Source organism: Triturus cristatus, chromosome 5_2 (assembly GCF_964204655.1).
Source record: "Triturus cristatus chromosome 5_2, aTriCri1.1, whole genome shotgun sequence".
Lineage (NCBI taxonomy): Eukaryota > Metazoa > Chordata > Amphibia > Caudata > Salamandridae > Triturus > Triturus cristatus.
Genome location: NC_140588.1, coordinates 575,501,253 through 575,527,666, shown reverse-complemented (window position 1 = coordinate 575,527,666; position 26,414 = coordinate 575,501,253). Strand labels below are relative to the sequence as shown.

The 26,414-nt window shown below is 53.4% G+C and overlaps 32 non-coding genes across 32 annotated transcripts; 21 read left to right on the top strand and 11 right to left on the bottom strand.

Moving 5' to 3' along the window:
* Positions 1–436: 436 nt before the first annotated feature.
* TRNAL-UAA (transfer RNA leucine (anticodon UAA)) lies at positions 437–519 on the bottom strand. Its single transcript has one exon. It is a non-coding gene; the product is annotated as a tRNA-Leu (tRNA).
* Positions 520–762: 243 nt separating this feature from the next.
* TRNAE-UUC (transfer RNA glutamic acid (anticodon UUC)) lies at positions 763–834 on the top strand. The gene has a single exon. It is a non-coding gene; the product is annotated as a tRNA-Glu (tRNA).
* Positions 835–2,661: 1,827 nt separating this feature from the next.
* Positions 2,662–2,744, bottom strand: TRNAL-UAA (transfer RNA leucine (anticodon UAA)). Its single transcript has one exon. It is a non-coding gene; the product is annotated as a tRNA-Leu (tRNA).
* A 243-nt stretch (positions 2,745–2,987) lies between these two features.
* On the top strand, positions 2,988–3,059 carry TRNAE-UUC (transfer RNA glutamic acid (anticodon UUC)). Its single transcript has one exon. It is a non-coding gene; the product is annotated as a tRNA-Glu (tRNA).
* Positions 3,060–4,887: 1,828 nt separating this feature from the next.
* TRNAL-UAA (transfer RNA leucine (anticodon UAA)) lies at positions 4,888–4,970 on the bottom strand. The gene has a single exon. It is a non-coding gene; the product is annotated as a tRNA-Leu (tRNA).
* Positions 4,971–5,213: 243 nt separating this feature from the next.
* TRNAE-UUC (transfer RNA glutamic acid (anticodon UUC)) lies at positions 5,214–5,285 on the top strand. Its single transcript has one exon. It is a non-coding gene; the product is annotated as a tRNA-Glu (tRNA).
* Positions 5,286–5,915: 630 nt separating this feature from the next.
* On the top strand, positions 5,916–5,987 carry TRNAE-CUC (transfer RNA glutamic acid (anticodon CUC)). Its single transcript has one exon. It is a non-coding gene; the product is annotated as a tRNA-Glu (tRNA).
* Positions 5,988–7,439: 1,452 nt separating this feature from the next.
* TRNAE-UUC (transfer RNA glutamic acid (anticodon UUC)) lies at positions 7,440–7,511 on the top strand. Its single transcript has one exon. It is a non-coding gene; the product is annotated as a tRNA-Glu (tRNA).
* Positions 7,512–8,141: 630 nt separating this feature from the next.
* TRNAE-CUC (transfer RNA glutamic acid (anticodon CUC)) lies at positions 8,142–8,213 on the top strand. Its single transcript has one exon. It is a non-coding gene; the product is annotated as a tRNA-Glu (tRNA).
* Positions 8,214–9,339: 1,126 nt separating this feature from the next.
* On the bottom strand, positions 9,340–9,422 carry TRNAL-UAA (transfer RNA leucine (anticodon UAA)). Its single transcript has one exon. It is a non-coding gene; the product is annotated as a tRNA-Leu (tRNA).
* Positions 9,423–9,665: 243 nt separating this feature from the next.
* TRNAE-UUC (transfer RNA glutamic acid (anticodon UUC)) lies at positions 9,666–9,737 on the top strand. Its single transcript has one exon. It is a non-coding gene; the product is annotated as a tRNA-Glu (tRNA).
* Positions 9,738–11,565: 1,828 nt separating this feature from the next.
* TRNAL-UAA (transfer RNA leucine (anticodon UAA)) lies at positions 11,566–11,648 on the bottom strand. Its single transcript has one exon. It is a non-coding gene; the product is annotated as a tRNA-Leu (tRNA).
* Positions 11,649–11,891: 243 nt separating this feature from the next.
* TRNAE-UUC (transfer RNA glutamic acid (anticodon UUC)) lies at positions 11,892–11,963 on the top strand. The gene has a single exon. It is a non-coding gene; the product is annotated as a tRNA-Glu (tRNA).
* A 630-nt stretch (positions 11,964–12,593) lies between these two features.
* On the top strand, positions 12,594–12,665 carry TRNAE-CUC (transfer RNA glutamic acid (anticodon CUC)). Its single transcript has one exon. It is a non-coding gene; the product is annotated as a tRNA-Glu (tRNA).
* A 1,126-nt stretch (positions 12,666–13,791) lies between these two features.
* On the bottom strand, positions 13,792–13,874 carry TRNAL-UAA (transfer RNA leucine (anticodon UAA)). The gene has a single exon. It is a non-coding gene; the product is annotated as a tRNA-Leu (tRNA).
* Positions 13,875–14,117: 243 nt separating this feature from the next.
* TRNAE-UUC (transfer RNA glutamic acid (anticodon UUC)) lies at positions 14,118–14,189 on the top strand. The gene has a single exon. It is a non-coding gene; the product is annotated as a tRNA-Glu (tRNA).
* Positions 14,190–14,819: 630 nt separating this feature from the next.
* Positions 14,820–14,891, top strand: TRNAE-CUC (transfer RNA glutamic acid (anticodon CUC)). Its single transcript has one exon. It is a non-coding gene; the product is annotated as a tRNA-Glu (tRNA).
* A 1,126-nt stretch (positions 14,892–16,017) lies between these two features.
* On the bottom strand, positions 16,018–16,100 carry TRNAL-UAA (transfer RNA leucine (anticodon UAA)). The gene has a single exon. It is a non-coding gene; the product is annotated as a tRNA-Leu (tRNA).
* A 243-nt stretch (positions 16,101–16,343) lies between these two features.
* On the top strand, positions 16,344–16,415 carry TRNAE-UUC (transfer RNA glutamic acid (anticodon UUC)). The gene has a single exon. It is a non-coding gene; the product is annotated as a tRNA-Glu (tRNA).
* A 630-nt stretch (positions 16,416–17,045) lies between these two features.
* Positions 17,046–17,117, top strand: TRNAE-CUC (transfer RNA glutamic acid (anticodon CUC)). Its single transcript has one exon. It is a non-coding gene; the product is annotated as a tRNA-Glu (tRNA).
* A 1,126-nt stretch (positions 17,118–18,243) lies between these two features.
* Positions 18,244–18,326, bottom strand: TRNAL-UAA (transfer RNA leucine (anticodon UAA)). The gene has a single exon. It is a non-coding gene; the product is annotated as a tRNA-Leu (tRNA).
* A 243-nt stretch (positions 18,327–18,569) lies between these two features.
* TRNAE-UUC (transfer RNA glutamic acid (anticodon UUC)) lies at positions 18,570–18,641 on the top strand. Its single transcript has one exon. It is a non-coding gene; the product is annotated as a tRNA-Glu (tRNA).
* A 630-nt stretch (positions 18,642–19,271) lies between these two features.
* On the top strand, positions 19,272–19,343 carry TRNAE-CUC (transfer RNA glutamic acid (anticodon CUC)). Its single transcript has one exon. It is a non-coding gene; the product is annotated as a tRNA-Glu (tRNA).
* Positions 19,344–20,469: 1,126 nt separating this feature from the next.
* TRNAL-UAA (transfer RNA leucine (anticodon UAA)) lies at positions 20,470–20,552 on the bottom strand. Its single transcript has one exon. It is a non-coding gene; the product is annotated as a tRNA-Leu (tRNA).
* A 243-nt stretch (positions 20,553–20,795) lies between these two features.
* Positions 20,796–20,867, top strand: TRNAE-UUC (transfer RNA glutamic acid (anticodon UUC)). The gene has a single exon. It is a non-coding gene; the product is annotated as a tRNA-Glu (tRNA).
* Positions 20,868–21,497: 630 nt separating this feature from the next.
* On the top strand, positions 21,498–21,569 carry TRNAE-CUC (transfer RNA glutamic acid (anticodon CUC)). The gene has a single exon. It is a non-coding gene; the product is annotated as a tRNA-Glu (tRNA).
* Positions 21,570–22,695: 1,126 nt separating this feature from the next.
* On the bottom strand, positions 22,696–22,778 carry TRNAL-UAA (transfer RNA leucine (anticodon UAA)). Its single transcript has one exon. It is a non-coding gene; the product is annotated as a tRNA-Leu (tRNA).
* Positions 22,779–23,021: 243 nt separating this feature from the next.
* TRNAE-UUC (transfer RNA glutamic acid (anticodon UUC)) lies at positions 23,022–23,093 on the top strand. The gene has a single exon. It is a non-coding gene; the product is annotated as a tRNA-Glu (tRNA).
* A 630-nt stretch (positions 23,094–23,723) lies between these two features.
* TRNAE-CUC (transfer RNA glutamic acid (anticodon CUC)) lies at positions 23,724–23,795 on the top strand. Its single transcript has one exon. It is a non-coding gene; the product is annotated as a tRNA-Glu (tRNA).
* A 1,126-nt stretch (positions 23,796–24,921) lies between these two features.
* Positions 24,922–25,004, bottom strand: TRNAL-UAA (transfer RNA leucine (anticodon UAA)). The gene has a single exon. It is a non-coding gene; the product is annotated as a tRNA-Leu (tRNA).
* A 243-nt stretch (positions 25,005–25,247) lies between these two features.
* TRNAE-UUC (transfer RNA glutamic acid (anticodon UUC)) lies at positions 25,248–25,319 on the top strand. The gene has a single exon. It is a non-coding gene; the product is annotated as a tRNA-Glu (tRNA).
* A 630-nt stretch (positions 25,320–25,949) lies between these two features.
* TRNAE-CUC (transfer RNA glutamic acid (anticodon CUC)) lies at positions 25,950–26,021 on the top strand. The gene has a single exon. It is a non-coding gene; the product is annotated as a tRNA-Glu (tRNA).
* The last annotated feature ends 393 nt before the right edge of the window (positions 26,022–26,414 follow it).

The following is a 26,414-nucleotide window of genomic DNA, read 5'->3' as shown; positions in this document are numbered from 1 at the left end:
GGAATCTCTGCTCAATTTTTTCCCGAGGCCTGGGGACAAGCCTTTGCACATTTGATCCAGCCGGGCCTGCATCAGCAGATCCTGCTCCGATGGCAAGGGAGAGCCTGCAGGTGTAAATCAAAGAAAGTGGAGAAATCCGCAAGAGGCGGGTTAACAAATTCCAGTGGCAGGCCCATGTTCCCCAGGAAGCAAGTACTTCCTCCTGCTCCCTTCAGTGGGAAAAGACATAGGAGGTGTATTTCTCTAAGCAGGGGCTCTGCGTAGGTGGCACTGCATTGCTTTGGGAAGCATCCATGCTAAGTGCAGAGTAGCAGCAGACCCCACAGCTGAGACGTGAATTGGGACTGTTAAGGAAGGGCACTGGGAGGGTGAGGAGGGCAGAGGAAAATGCTTTAAAAAAGCATCTGCAAGTTCCTACACACCCGCTGAAAACCCATACCAGGGATGGGGCTCGAACCCATGCGGACAACTGTCCATTGGATCTTAAGTCCAACGCCTTAACCACTCGGCCACCCTGGTGAGACCCTAGGCCCTGCCTTACTCAGCTCCCTTTTCATGCTGGCTGCTCCAGCGCAGGCTGTCCAGCAAGAGGTGATTGCAGAGTAAAAAGGCTTTTGCAGGAGGATAAAGGTAATTGCTTATGACAAACACACTGTGTGACACCTAACTTTTCCCCACTCGTACTTTATGGGCAATCTATACAGTGGAGTTAGCTTAGTCACAATAAGGAAGTGAGCAAGGCAGGCTCACAAGAGCATCTCCTCCCTGGTGGTCTAGTGGCTAGGATTCGGCGCTTTCACCGCCGCGGCCCGGGTTCGATTCCCGGTCAGGGAAGATCCCTCTAAGACGTAGACGTGCGTAATTTGTCCACGCAGCTCAGCTTTTTTTAATCGAAGGTCCTTAAAAAGGCACCCCGACCTATAGACGAAAGCAGAGGAAAGGGGCTGGGTCCCCTGTGTCCCAGGTTGCTTTGCTCCCATTGCCCTCAGCCACCTTCATGCGCACGCAGTCCCCCACCCAGTCAGGTGCTCTATGTGGGCGTAAAGTGCAGTACCAGCTCATCAGAAAGGTAAATTGCTGGAAAACCCGGCTGCGATGTATACATCTACTTTGGAGCACTCTTCTCCCTTGCACTCTTGAATCGGTCATTCGCAATGTATTCTTCCAGCAAGCTGAATAACGAGGTAGGTGTGAGAAGGTGTACCAGCTGTCTTTGAGCTATCAGCGGCCACTAGGTGTCCCTCTTGTGATTTCCCGGGATCCCGATTGTACAGGAATTCGTCGGTTCAGTAGCACGGGGGAGGGGATGGCCTGTGCTTGGAAGTGACAAACAGTCTGGTGGAATCATGAGTGTTTTTTCAAGTTCTGATTCATATTCGCTGTAGAATAAAATATGCTTTCAGCCCCCATGAGCTTTGTCACTAGGAGAGCAGTGTAGGAACTTTTGCTGTATGGCTGTGGGTTCCCTGGTGGTCTAGTGGTTAGGATTCGGCGCTCTCACCGCCGCGGCCCGGGTTCGATTCCCAGTCAGGGAACAGTCCTTCTTCTGCCCTTGAATGCTTTTCCTTCCCGCAGGTCAGAGCTTCTCAAAATGAATTTGCTTTTCTGACAAACAGTTTGCCTAGCATCCCGCAATCTGGCTCCTAATTTGATTTTCGCAAGGTTCCCTTTGAGTTGCTTTCCTCGGCGGGAGGAAAATCTCTTGTGCAAGGCTCTTGAGGAAGTGAGATTCTGTATTCCGAGGTGCGCTTCTTTTCGTAGGCTTCTGACCACATGGTGTGCGGCAGGAAGTCATCTTTGACAGGGCCGCAGGCTTTGTCTCCAAATGGCATCCCGGACCCACTGCAACCCACCTTTTTGCTGAAACGGAAGTCTGGTTCAGGGTAAGAAAAAGCTGAGCTGCACGTACCGAAAGCAGCAGAGCCCAGCGGCGGAGAGGGTGTGGCCAGGGCTGTCTGATTTGCATAGTGACCAGTGGCATCTTGGGAATGTACAGGCTTTGGAGCCTAACGGGTGCTGCAGGGGTCTGCCTGGCCGGAGAAATGCCTGTCTGGCGCTCCCCTCAGGACACACGTGTCTTCCGTTCGAGCATGGAGGGTGAGGGACATGGGTCACCCTCATATACAGGGGTGTGGGCATGGGCAGGATGGGGCGTGGGGGACCCGTCAGGGCATTGCCCGTTTGGAAGCCCGTTCGGAAGGCAAGAGGAGGCGGAGGCGGAGGCGGGAATCTCTGCTCAATTTTTTCCCGAGGCCTGGGGACAAGCCTTTGCACATTTGATCCAGCCGGGCCTGCATCAGCAGATCCTGCTCCGATGGCAAGGGAGAGCCTGCAGGTGTAAATCAAAGAAAGGGGAGAAATCCGCAAGAGGCGGGTTAACAAATTCCAGTGGCAGGCCCATGTTCCCCAGGAAGCAAGTACTTCCTCCTGCTCCCTTCAGTGGGAAAAGACATAGGAGGTGTATTTCTCTAAGCAGGGGCTCTGCGTAGGTGGCACTGCATTGCTTTGGGAAGCATCCATGCTAAGTGCAGAGTAGCAGCAGACCCCACAGCTGAGACGTGAATTGGGACTGTTAAGGAAGGGCACTGGGAGGGTGAGGAGGGCAGAGGAAAATGCTTTAAAAAAGCATCTGCAAGTTCCTACACACCCGCTGAAAACCCATACCAGGGATGGGGCTCGAACCCATGCGGACAACTGTCCATTGGATCTTAAGTCCAACGCCTTAACCACTCGGCCACCCTGGTGAGACCCTAGGCCCTGCCTTACTCAGCTCCCTTTTCATGCTGGCTGCTCCAGCGCAGGCTGTCCAGCAAGAGGTGATTGCAGAGTAAAAAGGCTTTTGCAGGAGGATAAAGGTAATTGCTTATGACAAACACACTGTGTGACACCTAACTTTTCCCCACTCGTACTTTATGGGCAATCTATACAGTGGAGTTAGCTTAGTCACAATAAGGAAGTGAGCAAGGCAGGCTCACAAGAGCATCTCCTCCCTGGTGGTCTAGTGGCTAGGATTCGGCGCTTTCACCGCCGCGGCCCGGGTTCGATTCCCGGTCAGGGAAGATCCCTCTAAGACGTAGACGTGCGTAATTTGTCCACGCAGCTCAGCTTTTTTTAATCGAAGGTCCTTAAAAAGGCACCCCGACCTATAGACGAAAGCAGAGGAAAGGGGCTGGGTCCCCTGTGTCCCAGGTTGCTTTGCTCCCATTGCCCTCAGCCACCTTCATGCGCACGCAGTCCCCCACCCAGTCAGGTGCTCTATGTGGGCGTAAAGTGCAGTACCAGCTCATCAGAAAGGTAAATTGCTGGAAAACCCGGCTGCGATGTATACATCTACTTTGGAGCACTCTTCTCCCTTGCACTCTTGAATCGGTCATTCGCAATGTATTCTTCCAGCAAGCTGAATAACGAGGTAGGTGTGAGAAGGTGTACCAGCTGTCTTTGAGCTATCAGCGGCCACTAGGTGTCCCTCTTGTGATTTCCCGGGGATCCCGATTGTACAGGAATTCGTCGGTTCAGTAGCACGGGGGAGGGGATGGCCTGTGCTTGGAAGTGACAAACAGTCTGGTGGAATCATGAGTGTTTTTTCAAGTTCTGATTCATATTCGCTGTAGAATAAAATATGCTTTCAGCCCCCATGAGCTTTGTCACTAGGAGAGCAGTGTAGGAACTTTTGCTGTATGGCTGTGGGTTCCCTGGTGGTCTAGTGGTTAGGATTCGGCGCTCTCACCGCCGCGGCCCGGGTTCGATTCCCAGTCAGGGAACAGTCCTTCTTCTGCCCTTGAATGCTTTTCCTTCCCGCAGGTCAGAGCTTCTCAAAATGAATTTGCTTTTCTGACAAACAGTTTGCCTAGCATCCCGCAATCTGGCTCCTAATTTGATTTTCGCAAGGTTCCCTTTGAGTTGCTTTCCTCGGCGGGAGGAAAATCTCTTGTGCAAGGCTCTTGAGGAAGTGAGATTCTGTATTCCGAGGTGCGCTTCTTTTCGTAGGCTTCTGACCACATGGTGTGCGGCAGGAAGTCATCTTTGACAGGGCCGCAGGCTTTGTCTCCAAATGGCATCCCAGACCCACTGCAACCCACCTTTTTGCTGAAACGGAAGTCTGGTTCAGGGTAAGAAAAAGCTGAGCTGCACGTACCGAAAGCAGCAGAGCCCAGCGGCGGAGAGGGTGTGGCCAGGGCTGTCTGATTTGCATAGTGACCAGTGGCATCTTGGGAATGTACAGGCTTTGGAGCCTAACGGGTGCTGCAGGGGTCTGCCTGGCCGGAGAAATGCCTGTCTGGCGCTCCCCTCAGGACACACGTGTCTTCCGTTCGAGCATGGAGGGTGAGGGACATGGGTCACCCTCATATACAGGGGTGTGGGCATGGGCAGGATGGGGCGTGGGGGACCCGTCAGGGCATTGCCCGTTTGGAAGCCCGTTCGGAAGGCAAGAGGAGGCGGAGGCGGAGGCGGGAATCTCTGCTCAATTTTTTCCCGAGGCCTGGGGACAAGCCTTTGCACATTTGATCCAGCCGGGCCTGCATCAGCAGATCCTGCTCCGATGGCAAGGGAGAGCCTGCAGGTGTAAATCAAAGAAAGGGGAGAAATCCGCAAGAGGCGGGTTAACAAATTCCAGTGGCAGGCCCATGTTCCCCAGGAAGCAAGTACTTCCTCCTGCTCCCTTCAGTGGGAAAAGACATAGGAGGTGTATTTCTCTAAGCAGGGGCTCTGCGTAGGTGGCACTGCATTGCTTTGGGAAGCATCCATGCTAAGTGCAGAGTAGCAGCAGACCCCACAGCTGAGACGTGAATTGGGACTGTTAAGGAAGGGCACTGGGAGGGTGAGGAGGGCAGAGGAAAATGCTTTAAAAACGCATCTGCAAGTTCCTACACACCCGCTGAAAACCCATACCAGGGATGGGGCTCGAACCCATGCGGACAACTGTCCATTGGATCTTAAGTCCAACGCCTTAACCACTCGGCCACCCTGGTGAGACCCTAGGCCCTGCCTTACTCAGCTCCCTTTTCATGCTGGCTGCTCCAGCGCAGGCTGTCCAGCAAGAGGTGATTGCAGAGTAAAAAGGCTTTTGCAGGAGGATAAAGGTAATTGCTTATGACAAACACACTGTGTGACACCTAACTTTTCCCCACTCGTACTTTATGGGCAATCTATACAGTGGAGTTAGCTTAGTCACAATAAGGAAGTGAGCAAGGCAGGCTCACAAGAGCATCTCCTCCCTGGTGGTCTAGTGGCTAGGATTCGGCGCTTTCACCGCCGCGGCCCGGGTTCGATTCCCGGTCAGGGAAGATCCCTCTAAGACGTAGACGTGCGTAATTTGTCCACGCAGCTCAGCTTTTTTTAATCGAAGGTCCTTAAAAAGGCACCCCGACCTATAGACGAAAGCAGAGGAAAGGGGCTGGGTCCCCTGTGTCCCAGGTTGCTTTGCTCCCATTGCCCTCAGCCACCTTCATGCGCACGCAGTCCCCCACCCAGTCAGGTGCTCTATGTGGGCGTAAAGTGCAGTACCAGCTCATCAGAAAGGTAAATTGCTGGAAAACCCGGCTGCGATGTATACATCTACTTTGGAGCACTCTTCTCCCTTGCACTCTTGAATCGGTCATTCGCAATGTATTCTTCCAGCAAGCTGAATAACGAGGTAGGTGTGAGAAGGTGTACCAGCTGTCTTTGAGCTATCAGCGGCCACTAGGTGTCCCTCTTGTGATTTCCCGGGGATCCCGATTGTACAGGAATTCGTCGGTTCAGTAGCACGGGGGAGGGGATGGCCTGTGCTTGGAAGTGACAAACAGTCTGGTGGAATCATGAGTGTTTTTTCAAGTTCTGATTCATATTCGCTGTAGAATAAAATATGCTTTCAGCCCCCATGAGCTTTGTCACTAGGAGAGCAGTGTAGGAACTTTTGCTGTATGGCTGTGGGTTCCCTGGTGGTCTAGTGGTTAGGATTCGGCGCTCTCACCGCCGCGGCCCGGGTTCGATTCCCGGTCAGGGAACAGTCCTTCTTCTGCCCTTGAATGCTTTTCCTTCCCGCAGGTCAGAGCTTCTCAAAATGAATTTGCTTTTCTGACAAACAGTTTGCCTAGCATCCCGCAATCTGGCTCCTAATTTGATTTTCGCAAGGTTCCCTTTGAGTTGCTTTCCTCGGCGGGAGGAAAATCTCTTGTGCAAGGCTCTTGAGGAAGTGAGATTCTGTATTCCGAGGTGCGCTTCTTTTCGTAGGCTTCTGACCACATGGTGTGCGGCAGGAAGTCATCTTTGACAGGGCCGCAGGCTTTGTCTCCAAATGGCATCCCGGACCCACTGCAACCCACCTTTTTGCTGAAACGGAAGTCTGGTTCAGGGTAAGAAAAAGCTGAGCTGCACGTACCGAAAGCAGCAGAGCCCAGCGGCGGAGAGGGTGTGGCCAGGGCTGTCTGATTTGCATAGTGACCAGTGGCATCTTGGGAATGTACAGGCTTTGGAGCCTAACGGGTGCTGCAGGGGTCTGCCTGGCCGGAGAAATGCCTGTCTGGCGCTCCCCTCAGGACACACGTGTCTTCCGTTCGAGCATGGAGGGTGAGGGACATGGGTCACCCTCATATACAGGGGTGTGGGCATGGGCAGGATGGGGCGTGGGGGACCCGTCAGGGCATTGCCCGTTTGGAAGCCCGTTCGGAAGGCAAGAGGAGGCGGAGGCGGAGGCGGGAATCTCTGCTCAATTTTTTCCCGAGGCCTGGGGACAAGCCTTTGCACATTTGATCCAGCCGGGCCTGCATCAGCAGATCCTGCTCCGATGGCAAGGGAGAGCCTGCAGGTGTAAATCAAAGAAAGGGGAGAAATCCGCAAGAGGCGGGTTAACAAATTCCAGTGGCAGGCCCATGTTCCCCAGGAAGCAAGTACTTCCTCCTGCTCCCTTCAGTGGGAAAAGACATAGGAGGTGTATTTCTCTAAGCAGGGGCTCTGCGTAGGTGGCACTGCATTGCTTTGGGAAGCATCCATGCTAAGTGCAGAGTAGCAGCAGACCCCACAGCTGAGACGTGAATTGGGACTGTTAAGGAAGGGCACTGGGAGGGTGAGGAGGGCAGAGGAAAATGCTTTAAAAACGCATCTGCAAGTTCCTACACACCCGCTGAAAACCCATACCAGGGATGGGGCTCGAACCCATGCGGACAACTGTCCATTGGATCTTAAGTCCAACGCCTTAACCACTCGGCCACCCTCGTGAGACCCTAGGCCCTGCCTTACTCAGCTCCCTTTTCATGCTGGCTGCTCCAGCGCAGGCTGTCCAGCAAGAGGTGATTGCAGAGTAAAAAGGCTTTTGCAGGAGGATAAAGGTAATTGCTTATGACAAACACACTGTGTGACACCTAACTTTTCCCCACTCGTACTTTATGGGCAATCTATACAGTGGAGTTAGCTTAGTCACAATAAGGAAGTGAGCAAGGCAGGCTCACAAGAGCATCTCCTCCCTGGTGGTCTAGTGGCTAGGATTCGGCGCTTTCACCGCCGCGGCCCGGGTTCGATTCCCGGTCAGGGAAGATCCCTCTAAGACGTAGACGTGCGTAATTTGTCCACGCAGCTCAGCTTTTTTTAATCGAAGGTCCTTAAAAAGGCACCCCGACCTATAGACGAAAGCAGAGGAAAGGGGCTGGGTCCCCTGTGTCCCAGGTTGCTTTGCTCCCATTGCCCTCAGCCACCTTCATGCGCACGCAGTCCCCCACCCAGTCAGGTGCTCTATGTGGGCGTAAAGTGCAGTACCAGCTCATCAGAAAGGTAAATTGCTGGAAAACCCGGCTGCGATGTATACATCTACTTTGGAGCACTCTTCTCCCTTGCACTCTTGAATCGGTCATTCGCAATGTATTCTTCCAGCAAGCTGAATAACGAGGTAGGTGTGAGAAGGTGTACCAGCTGTCTTTGAGCTATCAGCGGCCACTAGGTGTCCCTCTTGTGATTTCCCGGGGATCCCGATTGTACAGGAATTCGTCGGTTCAGTAGCACGGGGGAGGGGATGGCCTGTGCTTGGAAGTGACAAACAGTCTGGTGGAATCATGAGTGTTTTTTCAAGTTCTGATTCATATTCGCTGTAGAATAAAATATGCTTTCAGCCCCCATGAGCTTTGTCACTAGGAGAGCAGTGTAGGAACTTTTGCTGTATGGCTGTGGGTTCCCTGGTGGTCTAGTGGTTAGGATTCGGCGCTCTCACCGCCGCGGCCCGGGTTCGATTCCCGGTCAGGGAACAGTCCTTCTTCTGCCCTTGAATGCTTTTCCTTCCCGCAGGTCAGAGCTTCTCAAAATGAATTTGCTTTTCTGACAAACAGTTTGCCTAGCATCCCGCAATCTGGCTCCTAATTTGATTTTCGCAAGGTTCCCTTTGAGTTGCTTTCCTCGGCGGGAGGAAAATCTCTTGTGCAAGGCTCTTGAGGAAGTGAGATTCTGTATTCCGAGGTGCGCTTCTTTTCATAGGCTTCTGACCACATGGTGTGCGGCAGGAAGTCATCTTTGACAGGGCCGCAGGCTTTGTCTCCAAATGGCATCCCGGACCCACTGCAACCCACCTTTTTGCTGAAACGGAAGTCTGGTTCAGGGTAAGAAAAAGCTGAGCTGCACGTACCGAAAGCAGCAGAGCCCAGCGGCGGAGAGGGTGTGGCCAGGGCTGTCTGATTTGCATAGTGACCAGTGGCATCTTGGGAATGTACAGGCTTTGGAGCCTAACGGGTGCTGCAGGGGTCTGCCTGGCCGGAGAAATGCCTGTCTGGCGCTCCCCTCAGGACACACGTGTCTTCCGTTCGAGCATGGAGGGTGAGGGACATGGGTCACCCTCATATACAGGGGTGTGGGCATGGGCAGGATGGGGCGTGGGGGACCCGTCAGGGCATTGCCCGTTTGGAAGCCCGTTCGGAAGGCAAGAGGAGGCGGAGGCGGAGGCGGGAATCTCTGCTCAATTTTTTCCCGAGGCCTGGGGACAAGCCTTTGCACATTTGATCCAGCCGGGCCTGCATCAGCAGATCCTGCTCCGATGGCAAGGGAGAGCCTGCAGGTGTAAATCAAAGAAAGGGGAGAAATCCGCAAGAGGCGGGTTAACAAATTCCAGTGGCAGGCCCATGTTCCCCAGGAAGCAAGTACTTCCTCCTGCTCCCTTCAGTGGGAAAAGACATAGGAGGTGTATTTCTCTAAGCAGGGGCTCTGCGTAGGTGGCACTGCATTGCTTTGGGAAGCATCCATGCTAAGTGCAGAGTAGCAGCAGACCCCACAGCTGAGACGTGAATTGGGACTGTTAAGGAAGGGCACTGGGAGGGTGAGGAGGGCAGAGGAAAATGCTTTAAAAACGCATCTGCAAGTTCCTACACACCCGCTGAAAACCCATACCAGGGATGGGGCTCGAACCCATGCGGACAACTGTCCATTGGATCTTAAGTCCAACGCCTTAACCACTCGGCCACCCTGGTGAGACCCTAGGCCCTGCCTTACTCAGCTCCCTTTTCATGCTGGCTGCTCCAGCGCAGGCTGTCCAGCAAGAGGTGATTGCAGAGTAAAAAGGCTTTTGCAGGAGGATAAAGGTAATTGCTTATGACAAACACACTGTGTGACACCTAACTTTTCCCCACTCGTACTTTATGGGCAATCTATACAGTGGAGTTAGCTTAGTCACAATAAGGAAGTGAGCAAGGCAGGCTCACAAGAGCATCTCCTCCCTGGTGGTCTAGTGGCTAGGATTCGGCGCTTTCACCGCCGCGGCCCGGGTTCGATTCCCGGTCAGGGAAGATCCCTCTAAGACGTAGACGTGCGTAATTTGTCCACGCAGCTCAGCTTTTTTTAATCGAAGGTCCTTAAAAAGGCACCCCGACCTATAGACGAAAGCAGAGGAAAGGGGCTGGGTCCCCTGTGTCCCAGGTTGCTTTGCTCCCATTGCCCTCAGCCACCTTCATGCGCACGCAGTCCCCCACCCAGTCAGGTGCTCTATGTGGGCGTAAAGTGCAGTACCAGCTCATCAGAAAGGTAAATTGCTGGAAAACCCGGCTGCGATGTATACATCTACTTTGGAGCACTCTTCTCCCTTGCACTCTTGAATCGGTCATTCGCAATGTATTCTTCCAGCAAGCTGAATAACGAGGTAGGTGTGAGAAGGTGTACCAGCTGTCTTTGAGCTATCAGCGGCCACTAGGTGTCCCTCTTGTGATTTCCCGGGGATCCCGATTGTACAGGAATTCGTCGGTTCAGTAGCACGGGGGAGGGGATGGCCTGTGCTTGGAAGTGACAAACAGTCTGGTGGAATCATGAGTGTTTTTTCAAGTTCTGATTCATATTCGCTGTAGAATAAAATATGCTTTCAGCCCCCATGAGCTTTGTCACTAGGAGAGCAGTGTAGGAACTTTTGCTGTATGGCTGTGGGTTCCCTGGTGGTCTAGTGGTTAGGATTCGGCGCTCTCACCGCCGCGGCCCGGGTTCGATTCCCAGTCAGGGAACAGTCCTTCTTCTGCCCTTGAATGCTTTTCCTTCCCGCAGGTCAGAGCTTCTCAAAATGAATTTGCTTTTCTGACAAACAGTTTGCCTAGCATCCCGCAATCTGGCTCCTAATTTGATTTTCGCAAGGTTCCCTTTGAGTTGCTTTCCTCGGCGGGAGGAAAATCTCTTGTGCAAGGCTCTTGAGGAAGTGAGATTCTGTATTCCGAGGTGCGCTTCTTTTCGTAGGCTTCTGACCACATGGTGTGCGGCAGGAAGTCATCTTTGACAGGGCCGCAGGCTTTGTCTCCAAATGGCATCCCGGACCCACTGCAACCCACCTTTTTGCTGAAACGGAAGTCTGGTTCAGGGTAAGAAAAAGCTGAGCTGCACGTACCGAAAGCAGCAGAGCCCAGCGGCGGAGAGGGTGTGGCCAGGGCTGTCTGATTTGCATAGTGACCAGTGGCATCTTGGGAATGTACAGGCTTTGGAGCCTAACGGGTGCTGCAGGGGTCTGCCTGGCCGGAGAAATGCCTGTCTGGCGCTCCCCTCAGGACACACGTGTCTTCCGTTCGAGCATGGAGGGTGAGGGACATGGGTCACCCTCATATACAGGGGTGTGGGCATGGGCAGGATGGGGCGTGGGGGACCCGTCAGGGCATTGCCCGTTTGGAAGCCCGTTCGGAAGGCAAGAGGAGGCGGAGGCGGAGGCGGGAATCTCTGCTCAATTTTTTCCCGAGGCCTGGGGACAAGCCTTTGCACATTTGATCCAGCCGGGCCTGCATCAGCAGATCCTGCTCCGATGGCAAGGGAGAGCCTGCAGGTGTAAATCAAAGAAAGGGGAGAAATCCGCAAGAGGCGGGTTAACAAATTCCAGTGGCAGGCCCATGTTCCCCAGGAAGCAAGTACTTCCTCCTGCTCCCTTCAGTGGGAAAAGACATAGGAGGTGTATTTCTCTAAGCAGGGGCTCTGCGTAGGTGGCACTGCATTGCTTTGGGAAGCATCCATGCTAAGTGCAGAGTAGCAGCAGACCCCACAGCTGAGACGTGAATTGGGACTGTTAAGGAAGGGCACTGGGAGGGTGAGGAGGGCAGAGGAAAATGCTTTAAAAACGCATCTGCAAGTTCCTACACACCCGCTGAAAACCCATACCAGGGATGGGGCTCGAACCCATGCGGACAACTGTCCATTGGATCTTAAGTCCAACGCCTTAACCACTCGGCCACCCTGGTGAGACCCTAGGCCCTGCCTTACTCAGCTCCCTTTTCATGCTGGCTGCTCCAGCGCAGGCTGTCCAGCAAGAGGTGATTGCAGAGTAAAAAGGCTTTTGCAGGAGGATAAAGGTAATTGCTTATGACAAACACACTGTGTGACACCTAACTTTTCCCCACTCGTACTTTATGGGCAATCTATACAGTGGAGTTAGCTTAGTCACAATAAGGAAGTGAGCAAGGCAGGCTCACAAGAGCATCTCCTCCCTGGTGGTCTAGTGGCTAGGATTCGGCGCTTTCACCGCCGCGGCCCGGGTTCGATTCCCGGTCAGGGAAGATCCCTCTAAGACGTAGACGTGCGTAATTTGTCCACGCAGCTCAGCTTTTTTTAATCGAAGGTCCTTAAAAAGGCACCCCGACCTATAGACGAAAGCAGAGGAAAGGGGCTGGGTCCCCTGTGTCCCAGGTTGCTTTGCTCCCATTGCCCTCAGCCACCTTCATGCGCACGCAGTCCCCCACCCAGTCAGGTGCTCTATGTGGGCGTAAAGTGCAGTACCAGCTCATCAGAAAGGTAAATTGCTGGAAAACCCGGCTGCGATGTATACATCTACTTTGGAGCACTCTTCTCCCTTGCACTCTTGAATCGGTCATTCGCAATGTATTCTTCCAGCAAGCTGAATAACGAGGTAGGTGTGAGAAGGTGTACCAGCTGTCTTTGAGCTATCAGCGGCCACTAGGTGTCCCTCTTGTGATTTCCCGGGGATCCCGATTGTACAGGAATTCGTCGGTTCAGTAGCACGGGGGAGGGGATGGCCTGTGCTTGGAAGTGACAAACAGTCTGGTGGAATCATGAGTGTTTTTTCAAGTTCTGATTCATATTCGCTGTAGAATAAAATATGCTTTCAGCCCCCATGAGCTTTGTCACTAGGAGAGCAGTGTAGGAACTTTTGCTGTATGGCTGTGGGTTCCCTGGTGGTCTAGTGGTTAGGATTCGGCGCTCTCACCGCCGCGGCCCGGGTTCGATTCCCGGTCAGGGAACAGTCCTTCTTCTGCCCTTGAATGCTTTTCCTTCCCGCAGGTCAGAGCTTCTCAAAATGAATTTGCTTTTCTGACAAACAGTTTGCCTAGCATCCCGCAATCTGGCTCCTAATTTGATTTTCGCAAGGTTCCCTTTGAGTTGCTTTCCTCGGCGGGAGGAAAATCTCTTGTGCAAGGCTCTTGAGGAAGTGAGATTCTGTATTCCGAGGTGCGCTTCTTTTCGTAGGCTTCTGACCACATGGTGTGCGGCAGGAAGTCATCTTTGACAGGGCCGCAGGCTTTGTCTCCAAATGGCATCCCGGACCCACTGCAACCCACCTTTTTGCTGAAACGGAAGTCTGGTTCAGGGTAAGAAAAAGCTGAGCTGCACGTACCGAAAGCAGCAGAGCCCAGCGGCGGAGAGGGTGTGGCCAGGGCTGTCTGATTTGCATAGTGACCAGTGGCATCTTGGGAATGTACAGGCTTTGGAGCCTAACGGGTGCTGCAGGGGTCTGCCTGGCCGGAGAAATGCCTGTCTGGCGCTCCCCTCAGGACACACGTGTCTTCCGTTCGAGCATGGAGGGTGAGGGACATGGGTCACCCTCATATACAGGGGTGTGGGCATGGGCAGGATGGGGCGTGGGGGACCCGTCAGGGCATTGCCCGTTTGGAAGCCCGTTCGGAAGGCAAGAGGAGGCGGAGGCGGAGGCGGGAATCTCTGCTCAATTTTTTCCCGAGGCCTGGGGACAAGCCTTTGCACATTTGATCCAGCCGGGCCTGCATCAGCAGATCCTGCTCCGATGGCAAGGGAGAGCCTGCAGGTGTAAATCAAAGAAAGGGGAGAAATCCGCAAGAGGCGGGTTAACAAATTCCAGTGGCAGGCCCATGTTCCCCAGGAAGCAAGTACCTCCTCCTGCTCCCTTCAGTGGGAAAAGACATAGGAGGTGTATTTCTCTAAGCAGGGGCTCTGCGTAGGTGGCACTGCATTGCTTTGGGAAGCATCCATGCTAAGTGCAGAGTAGCAGCAGACCCCACAGCTGAGACGTGAATTGGGACTGTTAAGGAAGGGCACTGGGAGGGTGAGGAGGGCAGAGGAAAATGCTTTAAAAACGCATCTGCAAGTTCCTACACACCCGCTGAAAACCCATACCAGGGATGGGGCTCGAACCCATGCGGACAACTGTCCATTGGATCTTAAGTCCAACGCCTTAACCACTCGGCCACCCTGGTGAGACCCTAGGCCCTGCCTTACTCAGCTCCCTTTTCATGCTGGCTGCTCCAGCGCAGGCTGTCCAGCAAGAGGTGATTGCAGAGTAAAAAGGCTTTTGCAGGAGGATAAAGGTAATTGCTTATGACAAACACACTGTGTGACACCTAACTTTTCCCCACTCGTACTTTATGGGCAATCTATACAGTGGAGTTAGCTTAGTCACAATAAGGAAGTGAGCAAGGCAGGCTCACAAGAGCATCTCCTCCCTGGTGGTCTAGTGGCTAGGATTCGGCGCTTTCACCGCCGCGGCCCGGGTTCGATTCCCGGTCAGGGAAGATCCCTCTAAGACGTAGACGTGCGTAATTTGTCCACGCAGCTCAGCTTTTTTTAATCGAAGGTCCTTAAAAAGGCACCCCGACCTATAGACGAAAGCAGAGGAAAGGGGCTGGGTCCCCTGTGTCCCAGGTTGCTTTGCTCCCATTGCCCTCAGCCACCTTCATGCGCACGCAGTCCCCCACCCAGTCAGGTGCTCTATGTGGGCGTAAAGTGCAGTACCAGCTCATCAGAAAGGTAAATTGCTGGAAAACCCGGCTGCGATGTATACATCTACTTTGGAGCACTCTTCTCCCTTGCACTCTTGAATCGGTCATTCGCAATGTATTCTTCCAGCAAGCTGAATAACGAGGTAGGTGTGAGAAGGTGTACCAGCTGTCTTTGAGCTATCAGCGGCCACTAGGTGTCCCTCTTGTGATTTCCCGGGGATCCCGATTGTACAGGAATTCGTCGGTTCAGTAGCACGGGGGAGGGGATGGCCTGTGCTTGGAAGTGACAAACAGTCTGGTGGAATCATGAGTGTTTTTTCAAGTTCTGATTCATATTCGCTGTAGAATAAAATATGCTTTCAGCCCCCATGAGCTTTGTCACTAGGAGAGCAGTGTAGGAACTTTTGCTGTATGGCTGTGGGTTCCCTGGTGGTCTAGTGGTTAGGATTCGGCGCTCTCACCGCCGCGGCCCGGGTTCGATTCCCGGTCAGGGAACAGTCCTTCTTCTGCCCTTGAATGCTTTTCCTTCCCGCAGGTCAGAGCTTCTCAAAATGAATTTGCTTTTCAGACAAACAGTTTGCCTAGCATCCCGCAATCTGGCTCCTAATTTGATTTTCGCAAGGTTCCCTTTGAGTTGCTTTCCTCGGCGGGAGGAAAATCTCTTGTGCAAGGCTCTTGAGGAAGTGAGATTCTGTATTCCGAGGTGCGCTTCTTTTCGTAGGCTTCTGACCACATGGTGTGCGGCAGGAAGTCATCTTTGACAGGGCCGCAGGCTTTGTCTCCAAATGGCATCCCGGACCCACTGCAACCCACCTTTTTGCTGAAACGGAAGTCTGGTTCAGGGTAAGAAAAAGCTGAGCTGCACGTACCGAAAGCAGCAGAGCCCAGCGGCGGAGAGGGTGTGGCCAGGGCTGTCTGATTTGCATAGTGACCAGTGGCATCTTGGGAATGTACAGGCTTTGGAGCCTAACGGGTGCTGCAGGGGTCTGCCTGGCCGGAGAAATGCCTGTCTGGCGCTCCCCTCAGGACACACGTGTCTTCCGTTCGAGCATGGAGGGTGAGGGACATGGGTCACCCTCATATACAGGGGTGTGGGCATGGGCAGGATGGGGCGTGGGGGACCCGTCAGGGCATTGCCCGTTTGGAAGCCCGTTCGGAAGGCAAGAGGAGGCGGAGGCGGAGGCGGGAATCTCTGCTCAATTTTTTCCCGAGGCCTGGGGACAAGCCTTTGCACATTTGATCCAGCCGGGCCTGCATCAGCAGATCCTGCTCCGATGGCAAGGGAGAGCCTGCAGGTGTAAATCAAAGAAAGGGGAGAAATCCGCAAGAGGCGGGTTAACAAATTCCAGTGGCAGGCCCATGTTCCCCAGGAAGCAAGTACTTCCTCCTGCTCCCTTCAGTGGGAAAAGACATAGGAGGTGTATTTCTCTAAGCAGGGGCTCTGCGTAGGTGGCACTGCATTGCTTTGGGAAGCATCCATGCTAAGTGCAGAGTAGCAGCAGACCCCACAGCTGAGACGTGAATTGGGACTGTTAAGGAAGGGCACTGGGAGGGTGAGGAGGGCAGAGGAAAATGCTTTAAAAACGCATCTGCAAGTTCCTACACACCCGCTGAAAACCCATACCAGGGATGGGGCTCGAACCCATGCGGACAACTGTCCATTGGATCTTAAGTCCAACGCCTTAACCACTCGGCCACCCTGGTGAGACCCTAGGCCCTGCCTTACTCAGCTCCCTTTTCATGCTGGCTGCTCCAGCGCAGGCTGTCCAGCAAGAGGTGATTGCAGAGTAAAAAGGCTTTTGCAGGAGGATAAAGGTAATTGCTTATGACAAACACACTGTGTGACACCTAACTTTTCCCCACTCGTACTTTATGGGCAATCTATACAGTGGAGTTAGCTTAGTCACAATAAGGAAGTGAGCAAGGCAGGCTCACAAGAGCATCTCCTCCCTGGTGGTCTAGTGGCTAGGATTCGGCGCTTTCACCGCCGCGGCCCGGGTTCGATTCCCGGTCAGGGAAGATCCCTCTAAGACGTAGACGTGCGTAATTTGTCCACGCAGCTCAGCTTTTTTTAATCGAAGGTCCTTAAAAAGGCACCCCGACCTATAGACGAAAGCAGAGGAAAGGGGCTGGGTCCCCTGTGTCCCAGGTTGCTTTGCTCCCATTGCCCTCAGCCACCTTCATGCGCACGCAGTCCCCCACCCAGTCAGGTGCTCTATGTGGGCGTAAAGTGCAGTACCAGCTCATCAGAAAGGTAAATTGCTGGAAAACCCGGCTGCGATGTATACATCTACTTTGGAGCACTCTTCTCCCTTGCACTCTTGAATCGGTCATTCGCAATGTATTCTTCCAGCAAGCTGAATAACGAGGTAGGTGTGAGAAGGTGTACCAGCTGTCTTTGAGCTATCAGCGGCCACTAGGTGTCCCTCTTGTGATTTCCCGGGGATCCCGATTGTACAGGAATTCGTCGGTTCAGTAGCACGGGGGAGGGGATGGCCTGTGCTTGGAAGTGACAAACAGTCTGGTGGAATCATGAGTGTTTTTTCAAGTTCTGATTCATATTCGCTGTAGAATAAAATATGCTTTCAGCCCCCATGAGCTTTGTCACTAGGAGAGCAGTGTAGGAACTTTTGCTGTATGGCTGTGGGTTCCCTGGTGGTCTAGTGGTTAGGATTCGGCGCTCTCACCGCCGCGGCCCGGGTTCGATTCCCGGTCAGGGAACAGTTCTTCTTCTGCCCTTGAATGCTTTTCCTTCCCGCAGGTCAGGGCTTCTCAAAATGAATTTGCTTTTCTGACAAACAGTTTGCCTAGCATCCCGCAATCTGGCTCCTAATTTGATTTTCGCAAGGTTCCCTTTGAGTTGCTTTCCTCGGCGGGAGGAAAATCTCTTGTGCAAGGCTCTTGAGGAAGTGAGATTCTGTATTCCGAGGTGCGCTTCTTTTCGTAGGCTTCTGACCACATGGTGTGCGGCAGGAAGTCATCTTTGACAGGGCCGCAGGCTTTGTCTCCAAATGGCATCCCGGACCCACTGCAACCCACCTTTTTGCTGAAACGGAAGTCTGGTTCAGGGTAAGAAAAAGCTGAGCTGCACGTACCGAAAGCAGCAGAGCCCAGCGGCGGAGAGGGTGTGGCCAGGGCTGTCTGATTTGCATAGTGACCAGTGGCATCTTGGGAATGTACAGGCTTTGGAGCCTAACGGGTGCTGCAGGGGTCTGCCTGGCCGGAGAAATGCCTGTCTGGTGCTCCCCTCAGGACACACGTGTCTTCCGTTCGAGCATGGAGGGTGAGGGACATGGGTCACCCTCATATACAGGGGTGTGGGCATGGGCAGGGTGGGGCGTGGGGTACCCGTCAGGGCATTGCCCGTTTGGAAGCCCGTTCGGAAGGCAAGAGGAGGCGGAGGCGGAGGCGGGAATCTCTGCTCAATTTTTTCCCGAGGCCTGGGGACAAGCCTTTGCACATTTGATCCAGCCGGGCCTGCATCAGCAGATCCTGCTCCGATGGCAAGGGAGAGCCTGCAGGTGTAAATCAAAGAAAGGGGAGAAATCCGCAAGAGGCGGGTTAACAAATTCCAGTGGCAGGCCCATGTTCCCCAGGAAGCAAGTACTTCCTCCTGCTCCCTTCAGTGGGAAAAGACATAGGAGGTGTATTTCTCTAAGCAGGGGCTCTGCGTAGGTGGCACTGCATTGCTTTGGGAAGCATCCATGCTAAGTGCAGAGTAGCAGCAGACCCCACAGCTGAGACGTGAATTGGGACTGTTAAGGAAGGGCACTGGGAGGGTGAGGAGGGCAGAGGAAAATGCTTTAAAAAAGCATCTGCAAGTTCCTACACACCCGCTGAAAACCCATACCAGGGATGGGGCTCGAACCCATGCGGACAACTGTCCATTGGATCTTAAGTCCAACGCCTTAACCACTCGGCCACCCTGGTGAGACCCTAGGCCCTGCCTTACTCAGCTCCCTTTTCATGCTGGCTGCTCCAGCGCAGGCTGTCCAGCAAGAGGTGATTGCAGAGTAAAAAGGCTTTTGCAGGAGGATAAAGGTAATTGCTTATGACAAACACACTGTGTGACACCTAACTTTTCCCCACTCGTACTTTATGGGCAATCTATACAGTGGAGTTAGCTTAGTCACAATAAGGAAGTGAGCAAGGCAGGCTCACAAGAGCATCTCCTCCCTGGTGGTCTAGTGGCTAGGATTCGGCGCTTTCACCGCCGCGGCCCGGGTTCGATTCCCGGTCAGGGAAGATCCCTCTAAGACGTAGACGTGCGTAATTTGTCCACGCAGCTCAGCTTTTTTTAATCGAAGGTCCTTAAAAAGGCACCCCGACCTATAGACGAAAGCAGAGGAAAGGGGCTGGGTCCCCTGTGTCCCAGGTTGCTTTGCTCCCATTGCCCTCAGCCACCTTCATGCGCACGCAGTCCCCCACCCAGTCAGGTGCTCTATGTGGGCGTAAAGTGCAGTACCAGCTCATCAGAAAGGTAAATTGCTGGAAAACCCGGCTGCGATGTATACATCTACTTTGGAGCACTCTTCTCCCTTGCACTCTTGAATCGGTCATTCGCAATGTATTCTTCCAGCAAGCTGAATAACGAGGTAGGTGTGAGAAGGTGTACCAGCTGTCTTTGAGCTATCAGCGGCCACTAGGTGTCCCTCTTGTGATTTCCCGGGGATCCCGATTGTACAGGAATTCGTCGGTTCAGTAGCACGGGGGAGGGGATGGCCTGTGCTTGGAAGTGACAAACAGTCTGGTGGAATCATGAGTGTTTTTTCAAGTTCTGATTCATATTCGCTGTAGAATAAAATATGCTTTCAGCCCCCATGAGCTTTGTCACTAGGAGAGCAGTGTAGGAACTTTTGCTGTATGGCTGTGGGTTCCCTGGTGGTCTAGTGGTTAGGATTCGGCGCTCTCACCGCCGCGGCCCGGGTTCGATTCCCGGTCAGGGAACAGTCCTTCTTCTGCCCTTGAATGCTTTTCCTTCCCGCAGGTCAGAGCTTCTCAAAATGAATTTGCTTTTCTGACAAACAGTTTGCCTAGCATCCCGCAATCTGGCTCCTAATTTGATTTTCGCAAGGTTCCCTTTGAGTTGCTTTCCTCGGCGGGAGGAAAATCTCTTGTGCAAGGCTCTTGAGGAAGTGAGATTCTGTATTCCGAGGTGCGCTTCTTTTCGTAGGCTTCTGACCACATGGTGTGCGGCAGGAAGTCATCTTTGACAGGGCCGCAGGCTTTGTCTCCAAATGGCATCCCGGACCCACTGCAACCCACCTTTTTGCTGAAACGGAAGTCTGGTTCAGGGTAAGAAAAAGCTGAGCTGCACGTACCGAAAGCAGCAGAGCCCAGCGGCGGAGAGGGTGTGGCCAGGGCTGTCTGATTTGCATAGTGACCAGTGGCATCTTGGGAATGTACAGGCTTTGGAGCCTAACGGGTGCTGCAGGGGTCTGCCTGGCCGGAGAAATGCCTGTCTGGCGCTCCCCTCAGGACACACGTGTCTTCCGTTCGAGCATGGAGGGTGAGGGACATGGGTCACCCTCATATACAGGGGTGTGGGCATGGGCAGGATGGGGCGTGGGGGACCCGTCAGGGCATTGCCCGTTTGGAAGCCCGTTCGGAAGGCAAGAGGAGGCGGAGGCGGAGGCGGGAATCTCTGCTCAATTTTTTCCCGAGGCCTGGGGACAAGCCTTTGCACATTTGATCCAGCCGGGCCTGCATCAGCAGATCCTGCTCCGATGGCAAGGGAGAGCCTGCAGGTGTAAATCAAAGAAAGGGGAGAAATCCGCAAGAGGCGGGTTAACAAATTCCAGTGGCAGGCCCATGTTCCCCAGGAAGCAAGTACTTCCTCCTGCTCCCTTCAGTGGGAAAAGACATAGGAGGTGTATTTCTCTAAGCAGGGGCTCTGCGTAGGTGGCACTGCATTGCTTTGGGAAGCATCCATGCTAAGTGCAGAGTAGCAGCAGACCCCACAGCTGAGACGTGAATTGGGACTGTTAAGGAAGGGCACTGGGAGGGTGAGGAGGGCAGAGGAAAATGCTTTAAAAACGCATCTGCAAGTTCCTACACACCCGCTGAAAACCCATACCAGGGATGGGGCTCGAACCCATGCGGACAACTGTCCATTGGATCTTAAGTCCAACGCCTTAACCACTCGGCCACCCTGGTGAGACCCTAGGCCCTGCCTTACTCAGCTCCCTTTTCATGCTGGCTGCTCCAGCGCAGGCTGTCCAGCAAGAGGTGATTGCAGAGTAAAAAGGCTTTTGCAGGAGGATAAAGGTAATTGCTTATGACAAACACACTGTGTGACACCTAACTTTTCCCCACTCGTACTTTATGGGCAATCTATACAGTGGAGTTAGCTTAGTCACAATAAGGAAGTGAGCAAGGCAGGCTCACAAGAGCATCTCCTCCCTGGTGGTCTAGTGGCTAGGATTCGGCGCTTTCACCGCCGCGGCCCGGGTTCGATTCCCGGTCAGGGAAGATCCCTCTAAGACGTAGACGTGCGTAATTTGTCCACGCAGCTCAGCTTTTTTTAATCGAAGGTCCTTAAAAAGGCACCCCGACCTATAGACGAAAGCAGAGGAAAGGGGCTGGGTCCCCTGTGTCCCAGGTTGCTTCGCTCCCATTGCCCTCAGCCACCTTCATGCGCACGCAGTCCCCCACCCAGTCAGGTGCTCTATGTGGGCGTAAAGTGCAGTACCAGCTCATCAGAAAGGTAAATTGCTGGAAAACCCGGCTGCGATGTATACATCTACTTTGGAGCACTCTTCTCCCTTGCACTCTTGAATCGGTCATTCGCAATGTATTCTTCCAGCAAGCTGAATAACGAGGTAGGTGTGAGAAGGTGTACCAGCTGTCTTTGAGCTATCAGCGGCCACTAGGTGTCCCTCTTGTGATTTCCCGGGGATCCCGATTGTACAGGAATTCGTCGGTTCAGTAGCACGGGGGAGGGGATGGCCTGTGCTTGGAAGTGACAAACAGTCTGGTGGAATCATGAGTGTTTTTTCAAGTTCTGATTCATATTCGCTGTAGAATAAAATATGCTTTCAGCCCCCATGAGCTTTGTCACTAGGAGAGCAGTGTAGGAACTTTTGCTGTATGGCTGTGGGTTCCCTGGTGGTCTAGTGGTTAGGATTCGGCGCTCTCACCGCCGCGGCCCGGGTTCGATTCCCGGTCAGGGAACAGTCCTTCTTCTGCCCTTGAATGCTTTTCCTTCCCGCAGGTCAGGGCTTCTCAAAATGAATTTGCTTTTCTGACAAACAGTTTGCCTAGCATCCCGCAATCTGGCTCCTAATTTGATTTTCGCAAGGTTCCCTTTGAGTTGCTTTCCTCGGCGGGAGGAAAATCTCTTGTGCAAGGCTCTTGAGGAAGTGAGATTCTGTATTCCGAGGTGCGCTTCTTTTCGTAGGCTTCTGACCACATGGTGTGCGGCAGGAAGTCATCTTTGACAGGGCCGCAGGCTTTGTCTCCAAATGGCATCCCGGACCCACTGCAACCCACCTTTTTGCTGAAACGGAAGTCTGGTTCAGGGTAAGAAAAAGCTGAGCTGCACGTACCGAAAGCAGCAGAGCCCAGCGGCGGAGAGGGTGTGGCCAGGGCTGTCTGATTTGCATAGTGACCAGTGGCATCTTGGGAATGTACAGGCTTTGGAGCCTAACGGGTGCTGCAGGGGTCTGCCTGGCCGGAGAAATGCCTGTCTGGCGCTCCCCTCAGGACACACGTGTCTTCCGTTCGAGCATGGAGGGTGAGGGACATGGGTCACCCTCATATACAGGGGTGTGGGCATGGGCAGGATGGGGCGTGGGGGACCCGTCAGGGCATTGCCCGTTTGGAAGCCCGTTCGGAAGGCAAGAGGAGGCGGAGGCGGAGGCGGGAATCTCTGCTCAATTTTTTCCCGAGGCCTGGGGACAAGCCTTTGCACATTTGATCCAGCCGGGCCTGCATCAGCAGATCCTGCTCCGATGGCAAGGGAGAGCCTGCAGGTGTAAATCAAAGAAAGGGGAGAAATCCGCAAGAGGCGGGTTAACAAATTCCAGTGGCAGGCCCATGTTCCCCAGGAAGCAAGTACTTCCTCCTGCTCCCTTCAGTGGGAAAAGACATAGGAGGTGTATTTCTCTAAGCAGGGGCTCTGCGTAGGTGGCACTGCATTGCTTTGGGAAGCATCCATGCTAAGTGCAGAGTAGCAGCAGACCCCACAGCTGAGACGTGAATTGGGACTGTTAAGGAAGGGCACTGGGAGGGTGAGGAGGGCAGAGGAAAATGCTTTAAAAACGCATCTGCAAGTTCCTACACACCCGCTGAAAACCCATACCAGGGATGGGGCTCGAACCCATGCGGACAACTGTCCATTGGATCTTAAGTCCAACGCCTTAACCACTCGGCCACCCTGGTGAGACCCTAGGCCCTGCCTTACTCAGCTCCCTTTTCATGCTGGCTGCTCCAGCGCAGGCTGTCCAGCAAGAGGTGATTGCAGAGTAAAAAGGCTTTTGCAGGAGGATAAAGGTAATTGCTTATGACAAACACACTGTGTGACACCTAACTTTTCCCCACTCGTACTTTATGGGCAATCTATACAGTGGAGTTAGCTTAGTCACAATAAGGAAGTGAGCAAGGCAGGCTCACAAGAGCATCTCCTCCCTGGTGGTCTAGTGGCTAGGATTCGGCGCTTTCACCGCCGCGGCCCGGGTTCGATTCCCGGTCAGGGAAGATCCCTCTAAGACGTAGACGTGCGTAATTTGTCCACGCAGCTCAGCTTTTTTTAATCGAAGGTCCTTAAAAAGGCACCCCGACCTATAGACGAAAGCAGAGGAAAGGGGCTGGGTCCCCTGTGTCCCAGGTTGCTTTGCTCCCATTGCCCTCAGCCACCTTCATGCGCACGCAGTCCCCCACCCAGTCAGGTGCTCTATGTGGGCGTAAAGTGCAGTACCAGCTCATCAGAAAGGTAAATTGCTGGAAAACCCGGCTGCGATGTATACATCTACTTTGGAGCACTCTTCTCCCTTGCACTCTTGAATCGGTCATTCGCAATGTATTCTTCCAGCAAGCTGAATAACGAGGTAGGTGTGAGAAGGTGTACCAGCTGTCTTTGAGCTATCAGCGGCCACTAGGTGTCCCTCTTGTGATTTCCCGGGGATCCCGATTGTACAGGAATTCGTCGGTTCAGTAGCACGGGGGAGGGGATGGCCTGTGCTTGGAAGTGACAAACAGTCTGGTGGAATCATGAGTGTTTTTTCAAGTTCTGATTCATATTCGCTGTAGAATAAAATATGCTTTCAGCCCCCATGAGCTTTGTCACTAGGAGAGCAGTGTAGGAACTTTTGCTGTATGGCTGTGGGTTCCCTGGTGGTCTAGTGGTTAGGATTCGGCGCTCTCACCGCCGCGGCCCGGGTTCGATTCCCGGTCAGGGAACAGTCCTTCTTCTGCCCTTGAATGCTTTTCCTTCCCGCAGGTCAGAGCTTCTCAAAATGAATTTGCTTTTCTGACAAACAGTTTGCCTAGCATCCCGCAATCTGGCTCCTAATTTGATTTTCGCAAGGTTCCCTTTGAGTTGCTTTCCTCGGCGGGAGGAAAATCTCTTGTGCAAGGCTCTTGAGGAAGTGAGATTCTGTATTCCGAGGTGCGCTTCTTTTCGTAGGCTTCTGACCACATGGTGTGCGGCAGGAAGTCATCTTTGACAGGGCCGCAGGCTTTGTCTCCAAATGGCATCCCGGACCCACTGCAACCCACCTTTTTGCTGAAACGGAAGTCTGGTTCAGGGTAAGAAAAAGCTGAGCTGCACGTACCGAAAGCAGCAGAGCCCAGCGGCGGAGAGGGTGTGGCCAGGGCTGTCTGATTTGCATAGTGACCAGTGGCATCTTGGGAATGTACAGGCTTTGGAGCCTAACGGGTGCTGCAGGGGTCTGCCTGGCCGGAGAAATGCCTGTCTGGCGCTCCCCTCAGGACACACGTGTCTTCCGTTCGAGCATGGAGGGTGAGGGACATGGGTCACCCTCATATACAGGGGTGTGGGCATGGGCAGGATGGGGCGTGGGGGACCCGTCAGGGCATTGCCCGTTTGGAAGCCCGTTCGGAAGGCAAGAGGAGGCGGAGGCGGAGGCGGGAATCTCTGCTCAATTTTTTCCCGAGGCCTGGGGACAAGCCTTTGCACATTTGATCCAGCCGGGCCTGCATCAGCAGATCCTGCTCCGATGGCAAGGGAGAGCCTGCAGGTGTAAATCAAAGAAAGGGGAGAAATCCGCAAGAGGCGGGTTAACAAATTCCAGTGGCAGGCCCATGTTCCCCAGGAAGCAAGTACTTCCTCCTGCTCCCTTCAGTGGGAAAAGACATAGGAGGTGTATTTCTCTAAGCAGGGGCTCTGCGTAGGTGGCACTGCATTGCTTTGGGAAGCATCCATGCTAAGTGCAGAGTAGCAGCAGACCCCACAGCTGAGACGTGAATTGGGACTGTTAAGGAAGGGCACTGGGAGGGTGAGGAGGGCAGAGGAAAATGCTTTAAAAACGCATCTGCAAGTTCCTACACACCCGCTGAAAACCCATACCAGGGATGGGGCTCGAACCCATGCGGACAACTGTCCATTGGATCTTAAGTCCAACGCCTTAACCACTCGGCCACCCTGGTGAGACCCTAGGCCCTGCCTTACTCAGCTCCCTTTTCATGCTGGCTGCTCCAGCGCAGGCTGTCCAGCAAGAGGTGATTGCAGAGTAAAAAGGCTTTTGCAGGAGGATAAAGGTAATTGCTTATGACAAACACACTGTGTGACACCTAACTTTTCCCCACTCGTACTTTATGGGCAATCTATACAGTGGAGTTAGCTTAGTCACAATAAGGAAGTGAGCAAGGCAGGCTCACAAGAGCATCTCCTCCCTGGTGGTCTAGTGGCTAGGATTCGGCGCTTTCACCGCCGCGGCCCGGGTTCGATTCCCGGTCAGGGAAGATCCCTCTAAGACGTAGACGTGCGTAATTTGTCCACGCAGCTCAGCTTTTTTTAATCGAAGGTCCTTAAAAAGGCACCCCGACCTATAGACGAAAGCAGAGGAAAGGGGCTGGGTCCCCTGTGTCCCAGGTTGCTTTGCTCCCATTGCCCTCAGCCACCTTCATGCGCACGCAGTCCCCCACCCAGTCAGGTGCTCTATGTGGGCGTAAAGTGCAGTACCAGCTCATCAGAAAGGTAAATTGCTGGAAAACCCGGCTGCGATGTATACATCTACTTTGGAGCACTCTTCTCCCTTGCACTCTTGAATCGGTCATTCGCAATGTATTCTTCCAGCAAGCTGAATAACGAGGTAGGTGTGAGAAGGTGTACCAGCTGTCTTTGAGCTATCAGCGGCCACTAGGTGTCCCTCTTGTGATTTCCCGGGGATCCCGATTGTACAGGAATTCGTCGGTTCAGTAGCACGGGGGAGGGGATGGCCTGTGCTTGGAAGTGACAAACAGTCTGGTGGAATCATGAGTGTTTTTTCAAGTTCTGATTCATATTCGCTGTAGAATAAAATATGCTTTCAGCCCCCATGAGCTTTGTCACTAGGAGAGCAGTGTAGGAACTTTTGCTGTATGGCTGTGGGTTCCCTGGTGGTCTAGTGGTTAGGATTCGGCGCTCTCACCGCCGCGGCCCGGGTTCGATTCCCGGTCAGGGAACAGTCCTTCTTCTGCCCTTGAATGCTTTTCCTTCCCGCAGGTCAGAGCTTCTCAAAATGAATTTGCTTTTCTGACAAACAGTTTGCCTAGCATCCCGCAATCTGGCTCCTAATTTGATTTTCGCAAGGTTCCCTTTGAGTTGCTTTCCTCGGCGGGAGGAAAATCTCTTGTGCAAGGCTCTTGAGGAAGTGAGATTCTGTATTCCGAGGTGCGCTTCTTTTCGTAGGCTTCTGACCACATGGTGTGCGGCAGGAAGTCATCTTTGACAGGGCCGCAGGCTTTGTCTCCAAATGGCATCCCGGACCCACTGCAACCCACCTTTTTGCTGAAACGGAAGTCTGGTTCAGGGTAAGAAAAAGCTGAGCTGCACGTACCGAAAGCAGCAGAGCCCAG